At 42.6% G+C, this 15,216-nt stretch overlaps 1 pseudogene; it reads right to left on the reverse strand.

Moving 5' to 3' along the window:
• Positions 1-14,031: 14,031 nt before the first annotated feature.
• On the reverse strand, positions 14,032-14,134 carry LOC141212406 (U2 spliceosomal RNA; annotated as a pseudogene).
• Between the last annotated feature and the right edge of the window lie 1,082 nt (positions 14,135-15,216).

The raw sequence follows: 15,216 nt of genomic DNA on the forward strand, positions 1-15,216 counted from the left end.
TGGTGAAAGGCATGACCGCAACAGCGGTGGCGCTGGCGGGGGTTGGAGCAGTGAAGCTCTCCTCCGTATCCGACATCCTTCTCCCCCCTAGTGGACCGTGGCCTACCTTGCGATGATCCTCTTCCGTAGGCCGCGGCTCCGCAGTGGATCGTCAGGGTTGAGGACCTTCCGTCGCGCTCCTGTGACGTCGGCGTCTGCTGGGCTCCTTCCAGGACCTTACGCAACGTCCGGACGTGAGGCGGGGCTTCAGTTCTCGCGCGTTTTCGGAGTCCACGCCCCTCTTCTTTCCGCGCGGCGTCCTCAAGATGGCGTCCAATGGCGGGAAAACTCCACGGATGGCGGGAAGAAGGCCGAAGATGGCGCCGGATGGCGGGAAAACTCCACCGATGGCGGGAAGAAAGCAGAAGATGGCGCCGGATGGCGGGAATATTCACCACGGGTAAGTTTTCACAGTCTTTTTCAGGCACGCAGTACCCGGTGGTTGCGGGCACGAGATCCTGCCAACTACGCCAAAAGTTGACGCGCCCCTGGGCCTGTGTCGCGCTGCGTTGCGCACGCGGGAGCTTACCCGGAGCCGGATCTGTTGAGGGTTGTAGTCTCGTGGCGGTGATCCGGTCCGTGCCCAGGGAGTCAGACTAAGTGGCGCTGTTTTAGCGGTAGATGTTGGACGACTACGCCACCCGTTGAGTGCAGCCAGGGAGCTGCTGCTGCAGGGCAGACCGCTGAGGCCGGTGGTAGGATTGTGCAGCGTGATAGTATAACCCCCAACGGGAGGGGTATGGCCTCAGGGCAGCCGACGTGGATGATGGGGGTAGCAGGGACCACTCGGAGACGGTACTGTGTAGTTCAGGGTCTTTACTGGTGACAAAGATAGAGCCTCCCGGAGTACTGGCTAGCGATTGGGGTCTGGTCAGTCCTTGAGCAGATGGGATCTCCCCTGGCCAGGCGGAGTTGTAGGCATCCCAAACTAACGATACTCTTCTGGCTACCTTGCTAGAGGCGGGTATAAGTAGCCCACGTCCCTGAGTGTACCGTGTGGTGCTCACCCGTATGGCCGGTGACTCGGGGCCTTCGGGTTTCTGGGCCAGAGGACCTGCAATCCCCGGCCGGTCGGTTTCTGCTGCTGGATAGGAGTTAGTCCCCACAGCCTCGGACTCCGGGTCCGGTGATAACTTCTCAGTCAGGGCGAGCTCTGCAGCTGCCAGCCCCTGACTCCTTGTAACACTGCTCCCACAGAGCTCCTGTTGTTTCTTCCTATATTTGCTTCTTTTCTCTGCTTCTTCTCTACTCACTCACCCTGCCTCAGCCCTAGGTTTATATAGGAGAAGTTCTTCCCCTCCCAGGACTGGGCAGGAGGTGTGGCATGCATAGGATCCCTGACCAAGAGACCTCCCACCTGCTCTCAGACATAACATTGCTGTTACTGTGGAAAACCAGACCCCTGGGGTGCCACATAAGCGCTCAAGGTAAAGCCCAGGATAAATGTGAGCCAGACTTTACTGCAATCTTTGGGAGGCAGAATGAACAAAACAGCAGCAGGTCAAGAATTGGTTTTATGTACTTTTTACACCGTTGATGTGGAATAAGTGATTAGATGACTTTATTCTTCGGGTTGGTGTGATTACAGTGATACTAGATTTATATATTTTTTTTGTGTTTGGCTACTATCACACACTAGTTTTTGCAACTCCATATTTTGAGAGCTATACTTTTTCTATATTACTGCCGACGGAGTTATGTGGGGTTTTTTTGCAGGATGAGATGACGTTTGTAATGGTACCATATTTGGACAGATAGCATTTTTTATCACTTTCTGTTCTGATTTTTGGGAGTCAGAATAAACAAAAACCAGGAAAAGTCAGAAATAGTTGTTTTCTTTTTTTTTATGCCATTCACCGTGTGGTAAAATTAATAAGACAGCTTTATTCTAAAGGTCAGTACGATTACAGTGATACCACATTTCTATATTTTTTTATGCTTTGCCGTTTTTACACAATAAAAAAATATTATAAAAAAAAGAATTGTTTTTTCATCACTACAGTTGTGCTCAAAAGTTTACATACCCCGGCAGAATTTTTCTTGGCCTTGTTTCAGAGAATATGAATGATAACAAAAAAAAAAATTTCTCCACTCATGGTTATTGGTTGGGTGAAGCCACTTATTGTCAAACTACTGTGTTTTCTCTTTTAGGAGAGGTGAGGCTGTTTCCTTTAGTAGCCATTCAAACCTATTTGTGTCAAATTCTGTGCATGCTATCAGGCAAAAATCACCAGGGTATATGAACTTTTGATCAGGGTCATTTGGATGTTTTTGGTTGTCATTAAGATTTAAAAAGAGAAAACACAGTAGTTTCACAATAATGGCTTCACCCAACCAATAACCATGAGTGGAGAAAAAGTTTTTTTGTTATCTCTGAAACAATCCCAAGAAAGGAAAAATTCTGCCGGGGTATGTAAACTTTTGAGCACAACTGTATATTCTGAGAGTTATAGCTTTTTTATTTCTCCACTGATTTAGCTGTATGGTGGCTTGTTTTTTGAGGGAAAAGATGTCGTTTTCAGCGATACCATTTTTATTTATATTCGACTTTTTGATCGCATTTTATTCCATTTTTTTGTGATATTATGAAAAAGCCTAATTTTTTGCCACTTTTTTATGGTGTTTACTGAAGGTGTTAAGTAGTGTGACTTGCAGTGTGTTTTATAGGTCTGTACATACCAAATATGTGTACTGTATTTGTTTATTTTTGTTTTTACATAAATTATATATTTATTGGTATAATATTTTTTTTTCTGTTCTTTATTATGTGGTTTAAAATGTTTTTACAATTATTAAAACTTTTTTTTTACTTTTTTCTTTTTTTTTAAATTCTATCAGTGCAATGTATAGGATGAGGTGAATCCGCATGGATTAATGAACACATGCGGATTCACCTGCGTGCAGCACTTTGGACGCATCATAAAGTATGCTGTATTCAAAGCGCTGCCAATAGCGCCCGTGTGCACACACCCTAAGGCATCCAGAATGTTCTGGGAATTATCAAGCACAACAATTTCTAGTTGCAGTTCAAGTCTGTGTTACACGCTTGCCGCTAGGTTCAGATAGGGGCGAGAGAGGTTACATGAATTCTTTGGAATCCTGGGGGAACAGTTACTCAGGGAGACCATAGACCATAGACCATGTGCTGCAGCTTCTCGCAGGCACACAGGGGTATTGACCCTCAGACACAGACACGTAGGTTGTTTCACTTGCTGACCAGACACACTTGACAAGAGTCCTCATAAACGGTAGAACAGTAGCATTTAATAAGAAGCCGCACACCCAGTGCAAGTTAAGACTTATGAGCAACAGGCTCCAGTGACACACAGTACAGTTTCCTTAGCAGCACAGCAGTTCAGTCTTTCCAGTAGTACAGGACAGCACAGTTCTAATGCAAAGGCACATTAATGAACACAGCATTCCATACAGCACAGTGAGAAGGAGGAGGGGGGAGGGTTTGCTGAGGGAGATGATCCCTGTGACACCATTTCTTCCAGTCCTTATCTTTCTTCCTGACAATACTCTGCACTGCTAGTTCAGGAACTCTACCTGACCTCTGCTTAGCTTCACTCCTGACTTGAATCCTTATCACTTGCAGGGGGCTTCTGTGAGATACAGAACACACACACACCACTTTTCTCTTCGGCTCTGGCCAGACAGTAAACTACTTCCCACAATCCCCCTTGGGCTCTGATAAAACACTCCCCTTCTCATGTGACTGTGTTAACCCCTCTAGTTGCTGGATGCTTCTGGAGCACAACACTTCCTGTCTCCTGTGCTTCTGTTACTTCTAATAGTTGCTGAATGCTTTTAAAGCAACAGTACTACTTCTGCATGTCACATCTGCCAGCAAGCAAGTTGCTTCTTTATGCACAGCAGCAACTTGTCCACCGTTTGACTTTTCTTCCTCAGGCTTTTAGAGGGAATATGTCAGCAGGTTTTTGCTATTTTATCTGAAGACAGCATGAGGTAGAGGTTAAAACACAGATTTCAGGGGTGCCTGTCTTGTCAAGCTCCCAGGTTTTGTTTGCTTACAGTGATTGTTTTAGCACCAGTAGCTTATCATGGCTGTGACAAGCTGGTTGCCTGAGCCTTAGTCCAACACGCCTTCTCCGGTGATGGGCAGCTCACTGTCTATGGACATTGTATATACAGAGCCGTGGTTGGACAGGGTTAGCTTTTCAGCTCTACTTCATTGGTAAATTTAAAAACTCTGGTTGTATGAGAACCTCTGCACCCAGTAATCTAAGTGATACATCATTGGATTCAGCTTCTCTTTGCCTTCATCAGGATGCTCTCAGATGAGGTAGCAAAAATCTGCTGACAGATTCTCTTTAAGCTATAAAACTGTTAGGCAGCTCTTTGCTTTGCATGAACGAAAAGAAAGCATTGATGTATGGAATCAACAATGTGCCCTGTGGCTGTTGCAGTGGCACATGTAGAGGCAGGCACATGGGGCATTTGCACCGGACATAGCTAGTAGGAGGGCACCGTCTGACCACCTGATGTGGCTGTCTGAGATGTCTCCCAGGCTGCTGCATTTTGCCACCCCCCAAGAATGTGATTCAGCCGGCTGTCAAAATTTTCTCATGAAATAAAACATTTTGTTCTGTACAACTAAAGAAGTATAATCTATTCTATTGTGTTTGTATTTAATAGATATTCCATGGCCAGAAAAGATTGAAGTGTTGACATGGGTCAGACACACATTACATCTTCTGCTTGGATTTTCCAGGTGGAAAATCAACTACTTAATACAGTTTTAGGCTCTTTCACACGTCAGTGTCTCCAGTACGAGTAATGACAGTTTCCACACATACCGGAGACACTTAGGCTATGTGCCCACGATGCAGAAATGAAGCAGAAAATTTCTGCAGCATTTCTGCATCTCCCTGGCAGAAAAAAACGCATGCAGATTGTGCATGCGTTTTTCCTGCAGAATACATGCGGATCCACATGCGGGTTCACATGCGTTTCCGCATGCAGATTGACAAGCGCTTTCCAGGCGATAGCATCACTTAGAAAGTGCTTGACAACTAGGTCACACTGTATAAATCCATGCAAACAGCATGGATTTATACAGTGTGAACCGTAAAAATTAAAACAAATAAAGCTATACTCACCCCCGAGGCCCCGGCGTGGCTGCAGCGCTCGTTCCTGTCTGGTTCCCGGCTGCCGGCATATCGCAAGACAGAGCGGTGAAGGGCCTGCGGTCACATGACTGTGACGTCACCGAAGGTCCTTCAGCGCTGCTGGCATTCAGAGAGAAGACGCCGGACAGGTGAATATAACTTTATTTGTTATTTTACTCTTTTTTTACAGGTACAATGGTACCCAGGTCTGGATGAGAGTCTCCTCTCCTCCAGAACTGGGTACCATCCGCACATAGAGACGCATAGAAGCCACTTGTAAAAATGTACAGTCGCGGTTTCTGTGCGTCTCAATGCAAGTCAATGGCGGGAGTTCCGCTGCACTTCCGCAAAATTAAATGACATGCTGCGGATTTTTGTACGCAGCATAAACGCTGCGGAAAAATCCGCAGCATGTGCATAGAACATGCGGAATCCCCTTGGGGACCATGGGGTGCGGATTACCTAGCGTTTTACAAGCGTTTCCGCTGCGGAAATTCCGCAGCATAAACGCTTGAAAAACGCTACGTGGGCACTCAGCCTGACACACACATTCAAATCAATGGGTCTGTGCACATCTCACTGTGTTTTCACGGACTGTGTGTTGTTTGCTCCACTTGGAGACAAGTAGGTTTTTTTGCAGATACACGGTCTGCAAAATGTACCACACGGATCACATCCATGTGACACGTACCGGCATCCGGGAATCAGCGCTATAGTTAGCGCTGTTCCTAAGCACCGGGTGCTGAACACTGTCCTCATCTTGGTTCCCTGCCAGTGCTTTGATCAGAACCAGCAGGGACTATTATGAGAGTAGTAATGTCTGCTCCCGCAGTGTCCACACCTGTAAAAATAAGAATAAAATAATAAAATTCTTATACTCACTTCTCCTAGGTGTCCCCGGCTGTATCCATGCAACCGCTGATGCCGAGGAGCCGGGGAGAATGAGCTGCTCTGGAGCTGCGCTCACTGAGTGACAAGGCACAGCTTCTGAGCTGCAGCTTCAGAGCAGCTCATTCTCCCCGGCTCCTCGGCTGCAGCGGTTGCAAGAAACCATGATGAAGGCAGTGTCCAGCACCCGGTGCTTGGGAACAGCGCTAACTGTAGCGCTGATTCCCAGGCGTTGGTCCATGTGGTACTGATGTGGCACACCGGTAGCAGACGGTTACTACACGTATGACACACTTGGACACACGGGACACGGATATCTCCGGTACCGTTTTTTACGATATCGGAGATATGCGGACGTATGAAACCGGCCTTAGAGCACCACATACTTTGGTGGTAGTTTGATAAAAAACACTATTTGTTTACAGTATGTCAATCTATTCTGCAAATCATTATAACAGATTTCAACCATTGAAATGCAAATGTCTACAGAAAATTGCCAGCAGCGTAATCCATACAATTTTTGGTTCGGATTTTGCTACTTTGCTATAAATCTTGGGTGGACAAACCCTACAAGCGTTTTCCAGAAGTGTCAAAAATTAGTATTATGCTATGTGCCCACGATGCAGAAATGCTCCGCATTTTTCCTGAGCATTTCTGCATCTCCCTGGCAGAAAAAACGCATGTGGATTGTACATGCGGATTGTACATGTGGATTGTACATGCGGATTGTACATGCGGATTGTACATGCGGATTGTACATGCGGATTGTACATGCGGATTGTACATGCGGATTGTACATGCGGATTGTACATGTGGATTGTACATGTGGATTGTACATGCGGATTGTACATACGGACTGTACATGCGGATTGTACATGCGGATTGTACATGCGGATTTTACATGTGGATTGTACATGCATTTTTCCTGCCAGGGACATGCGGATGTGAAGCGTTCTTCACTTGCATTTCCACATGCGGGTTGTCAAGCGCTTTCCAAGCGATTTTAGCATCACTTGGAAAATGCTTGACAACTTGGTCACACTATATAAATCCATGCAACCGGCATGGATTTATATAGTGTGACTATAAAAGAATGGTAAAAAATAAAAAATATATATTATACTTACCTTCTGATGGCCCCCGGTGTCCTTAGCGATCCGTCCTGGCTTGCCGGCAGCTTGCGGTGGTCTAAAAGGACCTGCCATGACGTCATTTAGTCATGTGACGGGTCACGCGACCGCCGACGTCAGCGGTCGCGTGACCCGTCACATGACTAAATGACATCATGACAGGTCCTTTTAGACTATCGTGAGCTGCCGGGGAGCCAGGACGGATCGCTAAGGACACCGGGGGCCATCCGAAGGTAAGTACAATATTTATTTTTTATTTTATTCTTTTTTTTACAGGTACTATGGTACCCGGGTCCGGAGGACAGTCTCCTCTTCTCCAACCCGGGTACCATCCGCACATTGAGCCGCATGATATATCCGCATGTGCAGATGCAGTGATGCGCATGTCATGCCGTCCAATGCAAGTCAATGGTGGCAAAAGAGCTGCGATTCCACAAAATAATTGGTAGTGCTGCGGATTTTTCCGCAATGATAATCCGCAGCGGAAATCTCCGCAGCATGTGAGCAGCACATGCAGATTATCATTGGGGAACATGGCAGACCTTCTGCCCAGCGTTTTTTAAGCGTTTCTGCAGCGGAATTGCCGCTGCGGAAATGCTTACAAAACGCATAGTGGGCACACAGCCTAACAATAAAAAATGTGATAATTAATGGCAAAAATAGTTACTCCCCTGTTAGAATCCCCCCTCCAGCATTAATGCTGCAGTTGCCCAAACCAATGTTTTTAATTTATACTTCAATTGTAACCGCTGCTGACAATCAATGGACTCAGCTGTTTTTGCCACAAAAAGATCACCAGAAGGAAGGTGAGTGCTGGAATGACACGGTTTTAAAATGTAACTTAGGACTCGGCTATCAGTATTTATAATAGAAACAAGTCACCAATTCTGCATTTATCACCCACTCCTGGTTTTGGCTTCCACTCCTGAGAAAAAATACTGACCAAATACTGACCGAATACTGATAGTGGGGCTGTGGCCTAATGGTTATTTTTTATTCCCATTATTTTTGCAATGCTAATTTTTAAACATCCTGGAAAACCCTAATAAAGAGCACAGCTGATTCTTGTCGCCTGCAAAAAAAAATTGAAATCAGTCAGATGTGGTGATATTGTCTGTATTGTTGGATATGTCAGTACTATCTGTAAAGTTTGCCTGGTTGATATTGTTAGTACGGTTGATTTTGGTAGTATTATTGGTATTATTATTGTTGGTATTTTCAGTACGTCGGTATTGTTAGTATTGGTGGTATTATCAGTACTGTCAGCATTGATGGTATTGTCAGTATGGTTGGTATTGTTAGTACAGTTGATTTTGGTAGTATTATTGGTATTATTATTGTTGGTATTTTCAGTACTGTCGGTATTGTTAGTATTGGGGTATTATCAGTACTGTCAGCATTGATGGTATTGTCAGTATGGTTGATATTGTTAGTACAGTTGATTTTGGTAGTATTATTGGTATTATTATTGTTGGTATTTTCAGTACTGTCGGTATTGTTAGTATTGGGGTATTATCAGTACTGTCAGCATTGATGGTATTGTCAGTATGGTTGATATTGTTAGTACGGTTGATTTTGGTAGTATTATTGGTATTATTATTGTTGGTATTTTCAGTACTGTCAGTATTGTTAGTATTGGTGGTATTATCAGTACTGTCAGCATTGATGGTATTGTCAGTATGGTTGGCATTGTTAGTACAGTTGATTTTGGTAGTATTATTGGTATTATTATTGTTGGTATTTTCAGTACTGTCGGTATTGTTAGTATTGGTGGTATTATCAGTACTGTCAGCATTGATGGTATTGTCACTATGGTTGGTATTGTTAGTACGGTTGATTTTGGTAGTAGTATTGGTATTATTATTGTTGGTATTTTCAGTACTGTCGGTATTGTTAGTATTGGTGGTATTATCAGTACTGTCAGCATTGATGGTATTGTCAGTATGGTTGGTATTGTTAGTACGGTTGATTTTGGTAGTAGTATTGGTATTATTATTGTTGGTATTTTCAGTACTGTCGGTATTGTTAGTATTGGTGGTATTATCAGTACTGTCAGCATTGATGGTATTGTCAGTATGGTTGATATTGTTAGTACAGTTGGTTTTGGTAGTATTATTGGTATTATTATTGTTGGTATTTTCAGTACTGTCGGTATTGTTAGTATTGGTGGTATTATCAGTACTGTCAGCATTGATGGTATTGTCAGTATGGTTGGTATTGTTAGTACAGTTGATTTTGGTAGTAGTATTGGTATTATTATTGTTGGTATTTTCAGTACTGTCGGTATTGTTAGTATTGGTGGTATTATCAGTACTGTCAGCATTGATGGTATTGTCAGTATGGTTGGTATTGTTAGTACAGTTGATTTTGGTAGTATTATTGGTATTATTATTGTTGGTATTTTCAGTACTGTTGGTATTGTTAGTATTGGTGGTATTATCAGTACTGTCAGCATTGATGGTATTGTCAGTATGGTTGGTATTGTTAGTACAGTTGATTTTGGTAGTATTATTGGTATTATTATTGTTGGTATTTTCAGTACTGTCGGTATTGTTAGTATTGGGGTATTATCAGTACTGTCAGCATTGATGGTATTGTCAGTATGGTTGGTATTGTTAGTACAGTTGATTTTGGTAGTATTATTGGTATTATTATTGTTGGTATTTTCAGTACTGTCGGTATTGTTAGTATTGGTGGTATTATCAGTACTGTCAGCATTGATGGTATTGTCAGTATGGTTGGTATTGTTAGTACAGTTGATTTTGGTAGTAGTATTGGTATTATTATTGTTGGTATTTTCAGTACTGTCGGTATTGTTAGTATTGGTGGTATTATCAGTACTGTCAGCATTGATGGTATTGTCAGTATGGTTGGTATTGTTAGTACAGTTGATTTTGGTAGTATTATTGGTATTATTATTGTTGGTATTTTCAGTACTGTTGGTATTGTTAGTATTGGTGGTATTATCAGTACTGTCAGCATTGATGGTATTGTCAGTATGGTTGGTATTGTTAGTACAGTTGATTTTGGTAGTATTATTGGTATTATTATTGTTGGTATTTTCAGTACTGTCGGTATTGTTAGTATTGGGGTATTATCAGTACTGTCAGCATTGATGGTATTGTCAGTATGGTTGGTATTGTTAGTACAGTTGATTTTGGTAGTATTATTGGTATTATTATTGTTGGTATTTTCAGTACTGTCGGTATTGTTAGTATTGGGGTATTATCAGTACTGTCAGCATTGATGGTATTGTCAGTATGGTTGGTATTGTTAGTACAGTTGATTTTGGTAGTATTATTGGTATTATTATTGTTGGTATTTTCAGTACTGTCGGTATTGTTAGTGTTGGTGGTATTATCAGTACTGTCAGCATTGATGGTATTGTCAGTATGGCTGGTATTGTTAGTACAGTTGATTTTGGTAGTATTATTGGTATTATTATTGTTGGTATTTTCAGTACTGTCGGTATTGTTAGTATTGGTGGTATTATCAGTACTGTCAGCATTGATGGTATTGTCAGTATGGCTGGTATTGTTAGTACAGTTGATTTTGGTAGTATTATTGGTATTATTATTGTTGGTATTTTCAGTACTGTCGGTATTGTTAGTATTGGTGGTATTATCAGTACTGTCAGCATTGATGGTATTGTCAGTATGGTTGGTATTGTTAGTACAGTTGATTTTGGTAGTATTATTGGTATTATTATTGTTGGTATTTTCAGTACTGTCGGTATTGTTAGTATTGGTGGTATTATCAGTACTGTCAGCATTGATGGTATTGTCAGTATGGTTGGTATTGTTAGTACAGTTGATTTTGGTAGTATTATTGGTATTATTATTGTTGGTATTTTCAGTACTGTCGGTATTGTTAGTATTGGTGGTATTATCAGTACTGTCAGCATTGATGGTATTGTCAGTATGGTTGGTATTGTTTTGCTATTATTTTTCATTCAAAATCGTGGAAAAAAACATTGTGGCAAAAAAATCACTGCCACATGTGAACACAGTTAAGAATATGTTGCACCAGGTCTGTGATATGATCGTTCCACCTGGTCTCACCCCAAGGGCACGTTCACCGTTCAGTATTTGGTCAGTATTTTACATCAGTATTTGTAAGCCAAAACCCGGAGTGGGTGATAAATACAGAAGTGGTGACGTGTTTCTATTATACTTTTCCTCTGATTGTTCCAGTCTTGATCTTGGCTTACAAATATCGATGTCAAATACTGAACATGTGAATGAAGCCTTAAGTTGTGTATATGAGGGGGAGCCAAACTGAATATTTGCCCCCCATGCAGGAAAACCGAGATTATCCTCTGCTGTAACCTGTGGAATGTAAAAAGTAACGTATTCCCTGTAAGCAGTCCCCTCCATTCCCAGTATCATAGAGGGGCATGTGTTTCTTATCCTTCCGGTCCCATGATGACTGCTCTGTTCGTCCTTCTCTGTGAATGTTGGGTAGCAGGTGTCGCTTTGAAAGTAAGCATTTGTTATAAGGGCTCGCTCACAGGAGCTCACATGGCCCAGCGCTGATGTTTTATCGGATAGCTCTCGGCCCAATGTTATACTATGGGGCAGTGATGATCTGCCATCATTTTATCATGCCGATGGATCATGTGCACCCATACAAATCTATGGGTGCATGTGAAACATTGTACTGCACTCAAATGTCATCCGAGTGCAGTCCGACATCCACGCACACAGAGAATGGAGAAGATGGAGAAATTAAGTTCTCCGTCTTCTCCATACCTGTGCTGCGATTTTCTCATGCAAGAAAAATCGGATCACACTAAGATGATACTTGAATGAAACTCTGACATAGATTGAGCCGAGGGTCATTAGCATAATCGTCCTGATTCTCTCGCCTTTGTGAGCGTACCCTAGGAGTGCATGTATGCACCAAAACAGTTACAGAGCTCATCTACAGAGGGACAACATACTGGGAATGGGTGCTGGGTTTCCTGAGCTCAGCTGAGGAGGTATACCTTATATATACTTCCCATCGCCATCCTCATTCCCAGGATGCCAGCCTCCAGTCTCCAGACAGACAGCCGCTGACAGACTGCAGTGATTATGGAGCATAACAATCTCACATGGGCGCTGACATCGCTGTAATGTCGCCAGTTTGGGAGGTAAATATACATTTTTGTTCTTTCACACAGGGACTGCAGCATTTAAAAAGGGGTTGTCTAATTAGTGGATTAGTGGACGACCCTTTTAATGTTAAAAAAATCGTCCACTTTAGACAATCCTTTTTCCTTAGACAGGTCCCCTGATGATAAGCTGATCACATTGGGGTCCTGTTGGGTTGGACGGCCAGTGATCACCTAGAATCCAGAAGGGAATGTTTTATGCTTTACTTAATTAAAAAACTACACAGACTCATGTATTTGCTCAGCTCTGTATTCCAGTTCCAGCTGAAATACTGACCAACTGCATTTTCCCCTAATCATCCCCTATGCCACAATCAGAAATAGATCACAGGATCCAGTCATGGCCACCAATTGTTCTTCATGTTGTACCATTGCAACCTTCATGAGTTTATGCTTCTCAGAAGTGAAACCAACAAGCTCTATACTGTAAAACAATGAGCTAACTGTTTAAAAATGAGTTCTAAGAAGTAACGTTTCTCCATGCGGAGAGCGACATGCTAAGCACGTCAAGGTGAGGAGACTTTTCGTGCCACAATGCTCCTCTGGGAAATATGCAAATTATCTCTTCAGAGAGGAAGAGAACTAGAACTCCAGTACCACCTATTGGAAGTAGAGAATGAGATTTCTAAACTCTCAGTCACACGTTGCATATTTTTCCTGCGTTTTTTAAATCTGCAGCTTGTCAATTCTTTCAGGGGTTTTCCAACATTTTTCCCCCATTGAAATGAATTAAAGTAAAACAAAACAATTAAAAATACTGCAGCGTTTTTCCTGCTGCCACTCTGGTTTTTGAGGTAGAAAAAAAATGCTGTAAAAATGCAACATGTGAACATACTCTTATCCTGCTTGTGTTCTAGTTGAACATAAAAGAGAACGGCCATAGTAATATGGAGACGTAATTAATTCTATGGTGTTTCCACTTTTAGTATTGCTCGGTGTCATCTTTTTGTGCAGAGCCGCCGTTTAAGATTCTATCACTAGATTCCATTCTATTATGACATCACAGCTCCCAGACACTACTTATAGAATGTACGCAGGGTCACGGGTGCCTTTCTTGGCTTCATAGTGATTGATAGCACTTGCAGTTTTTCGCTATGGCTGAATTGCTTCTGGATAATATTCAGGTAGGAACACTATTGGGGATTCTTATCAACAATCACCCTGACACTGCGCTTCTACTGCCTGATGGCGTCCTCAGCTTCACTCACCGGCTGGTGATGGAGCTAGTAAATAACTGCCTGACCAAATACTACCAAGGTCATCTAACGTCAGAGTATCTGACGGATTTACCTCAGAACATTAGGACATTACTACAGCAGGTAAGCGGCGGACGCTCCACACAAATGTTCTCCATAATATTAGATATATTCTTTGTTTTTTTGTCTTTTTTCATATGTGTATGGGACGTTTGCATGTTGGGGCTCATACAGTATATATAGAGAGGCTATGTGGAGCTCTTACTCTGTATAGGAGGCTGAGTTTGGCGACTCATACTGTATTTAGGGGACTATGTGAGGCCTCATAGTTAATATGTCAGCATATTTAATTCTACTCAATATTACATTATACAGTTAAAAGTGTAGCAGCTGATAACAAGGCCACTGACTAGGTATACGGTGTATGTGCAGCGGTGTAGCAAAGGACAAATGCATTATTGCAGCTTATCTCAGGAAGGAAGGGATAGATAGATAGATAACAGTACAATACAATATATTGGTAAAAGCAAAAGCACATATACTAAATGAGAACAAATACTACACTTGATGTTAGCCAAAAGGCCGAGAAGCGATAACCTGAATTGGTTTTGGCCTATGACTGCACCCTGCCTTCAAGAAGGCACCCATTGTAGGGATAGTGACAAAGACTCCCCTTAGGAGGACATGTTGTTCATCAATAGACACCTTTTAACCCACAACTTTACTGCTTGTTGCAGCTGCAGCCCACGCATGCATTTTTAATCTGCATGAGTCTGCCTATTTTCAAACATTCTCCCCTCCCCCGCCAATGTCCCATGCACCTGCAGACAAGGGGATGGGGAGAGGATAACTAATTAGTGAACAAACAAGCAGCGGTCCACCTTCTTCCTAGTCTGCAGGCTCCCTGCAGACTGTAGCTGACTGCAGCAGCACAGCCAGATAAAGGCCAGGAGCCCATTATGACACGTGCAATGATGTTCCATTCTTCCATTCTTGCATTATTCTATTGTTCCATTGTCCCATTCTCTTGCATTATTCCATTGTTCCATTCAGTCATTACATCTATTGCAAGTAATCTATCTGCCTGGGTGAAAACCAATAGGATGCTCTGATTGACAGACATAGCTAGCACTTTAAAACAACATCTCAGACCAAACTTTTTTTTTATCTTTTTTTCATCCACAGATAGAAAATTAAAGAAGTCAGTGCTCTTTCAGAGGGAGCCAGCATTTCACTAAAAAAATCGTAACGGCCCCCACATTTTTTTTAAATGCGTGGTACTTAGCAACACCCAACTGATGGGACAGTTGAATTAAAAGAGTAGCAGCTGATAACAAGGTCACTGATTAGGTATATGGTGTATGTGCAAAGGTGTAGCATAGGACAAATGCATTATTGCAGCTTATCTCAGAAAGGAAGGGATAGAAAGATAGATAGATAGATAGATAGATAGATAGATTGGATGGATGGATGGAGGGGCATATACACCTACCCAGGATGGATGGATGGATGGAGGGGCATATACACCTACCCAGGATGGATGGTTGGGGCATATACACCTACCCAGGATGGATGGATGTATGGATAGAGGGGCATATACACCTACCGAGGATGGATGGATGAATGGAAAAGCATATACATCTACCCAGGATGGATGGCTGGAGGGGCATTTACAC

This window comes from Phyllobates terribilis, unplaced genomic scaffold (assembly GCF_046119375.1).
Source record: "Phyllobates terribilis strain yellow unplaced genomic scaffold, ASM4611937v1 Scaffold_173__1_contigs__length_4020020, whole genome shotgun sequence".
Lineage (NCBI taxonomy): Eukaryota > Metazoa > Chordata > Amphibia > Anura > Dendrobatidae > Phyllobates > Phyllobates terribilis.